This window comes from Gastrolobium bilobum, unplaced genomic scaffold, assembly GCF_033153095.1.
Source record: "Gastrolobium bilobum isolate Gb01-03AN ecotype WA unplaced genomic scaffold, APGP_CSIRO_Gbil_v1 utg37107, whole genome shotgun sequence".
Lineage (NCBI taxonomy): Eukaryota > Viridiplantae > Streptophyta > Magnoliopsida > Fabales > Fabaceae > Gastrolobium > Gastrolobium bilobum.
In genome coordinates, this window is record NW_026896058.1 from 42,330 (window position 1) to 48,329 (window position 6,000).

The window sequence follows — 6,000 nt, forward strand, 5'->3', positions numbered from 1 at the left end:
CCCAAGAAAAAAATGTGAATGTCTCATTGTGAAAAAAATTTAAAATTGATACGATTATCGTTATGTTTTTTTTATACTCTTCCGACTTATTTAAATTAGAATTAAATAGTGTAAAATAAGATTACCAAAAAAAAAATAGTGTAAAATCTTTTTTTTTTTAAATATAAACATATTTGTTATTGGTGTATTTTATTATTTTAATTTTTTAAATATTTATTTTATTAAAAATAAATAGATAGAATTAAAATAAAATAAAAAATTAAACTATTAGGATAATAATAATTTATTCTTTAACAACCATCTACATGTATAACAATAATGCATTTAAATACAACGGTCAACAAACATAAAGTCACATATAAATAACAAACATAAAAGAAGTATGTGAAAGATATTTGAACAAAACACTCTTTATTTGGAATGACTATATATCTTATTAATTTATTCAGTTCCAAATTGATCCTAAAGCCAAGTTTTTTCTTTTTTAGTGTATTTTTTTTACTGTTTGTGAGGTCAAAACTGAGATATTAACTCAAAATATACCATTTAACCCTCTATGGTTTCACATTATCATGTACTCATTAAAATTTACCATTTAGATCCCTCGTGGTTAAATATTTTTTTTTTCTTAATTTTTAACTTACATTATTATAATATTATTAATTAACATTCTAATAAAATTAAATTAAAAATTGGCTAGAATTATTTACTTTTTAAAATTTATTTTAAAAATTTTTTGTAAACCAATAAAATTTCTTCAAAAAATTACAAAAATAAAATTATAAAATAAGACAAATTAAAAACATATAATCATAAAAAAAACTAAACTAACCCCAAAAGATTATCTTTTAGAATTTATTTTAATTGATAATTTGAAAATAATAAAATATAAATTGTAGAGAAACAAAATAAATTTTTAATTAAATTATTTTTTAAACATAAAATAATGAAAATCAAAATTTTAGATTTATCTTAATCATTTAGCTTGAAGATCTTTTTAAGATAACATATTTTTAATATCACTTAAATAATATTATCAATTTTAAAGATAATTTTTTAATAACAATTTTTTTTAATATACTTTAAAATAAATAATATCATTCATTTTTATTTTAAACTTTAATTTTTCTTCGTATTTTAATTTTAATTGATAATATTATAATAGTATAGCATACAAATTTGGTATATCAAAATTTTTATATGTGTAAAACTATAATAAATTTAACTTTTGGTACTATTATCAATAAAACATAAAATAAATAATAACTTTTAATTTAAAAAGAATCTTATTTTATTTTACAATAATTGTGAAACATAAAAAAATTTATGTTAAGACCATAGAGATTTAAGTGATATATTTTTACAATTATAGTGGGTATAAATGATAATGTGAAATCACGAGGGGAAATGATACATTAACCTTACCTCAATAGGTCTAAGTAATAAGTTTTAAATCACATGGAGTGGAATGATATTTTATGAAACCACAAGGGGTGAAAATTAAATTAATCCTTTTAAAAATGTATGTCAAATTTTTTTCTAACAAAAATTATTTTTCATTTTGATCCAATGACAATGTTTAGCACCAAAGAATGTATCGAACAGGAGAAAGAGGTAATGAAGTTACTCTTTTGGGAGAATATTTTTAGTGCTAGCATTGAATTTTTGGTACATATTTTCTTCACAATATAACACGTGTTTTATTTTTGTCAAATTATTAATAAATAATTTATTTTAAAATCAAGTGAAAGAGTGATTTGTGTCACGTTATGAGTGGAAGATGTACTATAAGCTCGGTGCATTCATAATATTAAAGAAAATTTCATGTTTTGGATGAAAATATCCTACTTATTTGTCGTAACTCTGAAATGATACAACTAATGACGTACCCTATGCCTTATTTGCTTCAGAACTTGTTTTTTGGTAAATATTTTTTTTTAAAAAATGTATTAACAAAATAATATTTTAATTTTAATTAAATTATCAAAAAAATTATATAATGCAAATTTATATATTACTTAGAAAATTCTATATTTTAAAAAAATATTAAATAAGTGGCATGCAACTTACACATGATTTTTTTATAAAATATATAAGGATAGATATATGCAATTACTCTAAGATAGTATGTTTTTAATTTTCGTAAATATTATTTTTAATTTAAACAAGCCCCCTTCGCTAGTGGGCTAAGTGGGGTTGGGGGAGTTAAGTGGAGGGTTATTGGGCTGTCCAAGGGTTTCGACCCAGGTCGGGTGGGGCCTGCCCATTGAATTAAAAATAAATTATTTTTAATAAAATTGTAATAAAATAACATAAAAAATAACAACAAAAAACTTTTGATTAAAATAATATAACTTAAAAAGTATAATTTAAAAGGAATTTTTATTTTTTGAAAATGTAGTATTCTACTCTACTTTTTCAGGTAATACCCTCTGTTAACACAATATTTGTTTGAAAAACTCATTCCTCAAACACCAAATTCATATATTCAAAAGGGTTAATTTCCAGATTAATAGATAAAGTTATTTTGTCAAATAACTTATTTCTAGCATTTTTCTAGTTCTAGTTGCTTTTATTGCAAGGAAGTTGTGAAGTTGAGAAATGGACCATGAGAGAATATCAAAATTGCAAAAAAAAAAAAAAAAAAAAAGGTCATCTTAAAAATCTACTTATAAATACAATAACTATTGAAGCTCTCTTGCTTCCACATTTTCCATAGTTCAGAACTGATCAAAATGAACCAAAATCATTTCATCTTCCAATTTACAAGAGACACTTGAACTTGGAGAGCTATGATTGCTCACACTTGAATTTATAAAACTATGATTACTTTTTTTTTTTTTGGATTACAAAACTATGATTACTTGTAGTAGAAGTAAAACCATAATTTTTTTTCTAACATTGGATGTGCATAGTATATTTCAAACTTAGTGGCATGCACTCACAAAAATCTTTTCCACATAGGCGTTGTTTCAATTGATCTTTGAATGCCCAAAATGTAAGAAAATGAACTAAATGATCTAATCATGTTTAACATGTAGGTAGTAAACAATTTGATCAATGCGGAATAAAATTGATATAAATACCTCCAGTCATTGCTCACTATTTTGAATCTTTGAAGATGAAAATAAAGACCTCTCTTAGATCTTCTAAACTCTGGCTCTTAAGCACTAGATGGTGTATTTGCTGACGTAGTAAGAGTGAGTTTAGGGACCCAAAAGGCACTCTAATTTATAGACCCCTTGCCATCAAAGGATCAATCATGGTGTGCTTAAAAATAGGAATGTTACATGACCGTTACAAGAACGTTACAAGTGTTACAAAATTAATGGGATTAAGATTAAAGGTGGATCACAATAACGGTCGTCAATTATGAAAAACTAACATTCTCCCACTTGATCCACATATCCCATAATTTACTTAATAAGAAATAAAATACATGAATCACGTCGATAGGTCCTCTATTGTATGTGAGTATTATCTTCCGTGTATCACATGCATTATATTTCTCAAGTCCATATAACTTAATGAATAAACCCAATGTTTATTCTAGGTCCATACTTTATTGATATTTCTCTAATGAATAAATATGCGCATAAACTAAATGAGAAAACATCACAATCAGAATTTCATTAAACATAATATCGTTCTTACAACGAAAATTACATATGAGAACCAAGTCTCATTCTTTCTACATGATCCTTAAATTTCATTGGTGGCATGCCCTTAGTTAAAGGATCGGCAATCATCAATTCAGTGCTAATGTGTTCAATGACAACTGTTTTATCTTTAACACGTTCTCTTATGGCTAGATACTTAATGTCGATGTGTTTGCTTCGACTTCCACTTTTGTTGTTCTTAGCCATAAAAACAGCAACTGAATTATCACAATACATTCTCAATGGCCTAGAAATAGAATCCATGATTCTAAGCCCTGAAATGAAACTCTTCAACCATACACCATGTGAAGTAGCCTCAAAACACGAAACGAACTCAGCCTCCATAGTGGAAGTGGCAGTTAAGGTCTGCTTGACGCTTCTCCAAGACACAGCTCCGCCAGCTAGCATAAAAATATATCCTGAAGTTGATTTTCTTGAATCTATGCAACCAGCGTAGTCTGAATCAGAGTACCCAATCACTTCCAAATTTTCAGTCCGTCTATACATAAGCATGTAGTCTTTAGTCCCTTGCAGGTACCTCATTACTTTCTTTGCAGCTTTCCAGTGGTCTAAACCTGGGTTACTTTGATATCTCCCTAACACTCCAATTGTGAAAGCAATATCAGGTCTTGTGCAGACCTGAGCATACATAAGGCTTCCAACAGCTGAAGCATAAGGAATGTTCTTCATTTGTTCCCGCTCAAGATCATTTTTCGGGCACTGGCTTAAATTAAACCTGTCACCCTTCACAATGGGAGCTACACTTGGTGAACAATCACTCATCCTAAATCTTTCCAAAACTTTGTTGATATAGGTTTCTTGAGACAAACCAAGAGCACCTTTTATTCTGTCTCTATGTATTTTGATACCAATAACGTAAGAGGCATCACCCATGTCCTTCATATCAAAGTTTTTAGAAAGAAATTGTTTCACCTCATATAGCATACCCTTATCATTAGATGCAAGTAAAATGTCATCTACATATAGAACTAAGAAACAAGTCTTGCTCCCACTGACCTTTTGATATATACATTGATCCATAACGTTTTCTATGAAACCAAATGAAGAGATAACGTCATGAAATTTCAAGTACCATTAACGGGATGCTTGTTTCAATCCATATATAGACTTCTTAAGTTTGCATACTAATTCCTCACTACCATTAGAGAAAAATCCTTCAGGTTGTTTCATATAAACCTCTTCCTCTAAATCTCCATTAAGAAAAGCCGTTTTTACATCCATTTGTTGTAACTCTAAGTCAAAATGTGCAACTAATGCTAGAATGATGCGAAGAGAATCCTTCTTAGATGCAGGAGAGAATGTCTCCTTGTAGTTGATTCATTCCATTTGATTATATCCTTTAGCTACGAGCCTTGCCTTATATCTCTCAATGTTGCCTGATGAGTCTTTCTTAGTTTTGAAGACCCATTTACAGCCAATGGCCTTGGCACCATCAAGAAACTGAATAAGATCCCAGACTCCATTTGATGCCATAAAATTCATCTCATCTATCATAGCATCATACCACAAGTTTGATTCTTTAGAACTCATGGCTTGTGAAAACGTTTCAGGATCATTTTCGACTCCTATATTATAGTCACATTCTTGTAAATACACAACATAATCACTAGGTATCGCTGACCTCTTCATTCTAGTAGATCTCCTTATTGTTGCATTATCTTCTTGAGGGGTTTGTTGTTCAACTTGCTGATCAACAATTTCTTGATCCTCATTAGCAACTTGATCCACTAGATTATCAGCAGGTTGTGGATCCAGAATGACTGGTTGTACAACACCTGGTTGAGCTGGAGGGGTATTGTTAACAACAACCATTCTCAGATTTGGAGTGGATAACTGAGCAACTGTATGATCTTCCTCAGAAACAGAGTTTCTAAATTGATCGCTCCCACTAATCAAGTCATTCTCAAGAAATTTAGCATTTCTTGACTCCACAATCCTTGTACTATGAGATGGACAATAAAATCTGTATCCCTTAAACCTTTCAGCATATCCAATGAAATACCCACTAATGGTCCTTGGGTCAAGTTTCTTTTCTTGTGGGTTTCTGACCTCTGACGTGCATCCCCAAACGCGTACATGTTGCAAACTCGGTTTCCAACCCTTAAATAGCTCAAATGGCGTTTTTATAACAGCCTTAGTTGGAACTCGGTTTAATATGTACACTGCTGTTTTCAGTGCTTCCACCCACAAGGTCTTAGGTAGCTTTGAGCTACTAGCCATACTTCGCACCATATCTAATAATGTCTGGTTCCTTCTTTCTGCTACATCATTCTGGTATGGAGAACCAGGCATAGTGTATTGGTATTCAATCAGGATTTTA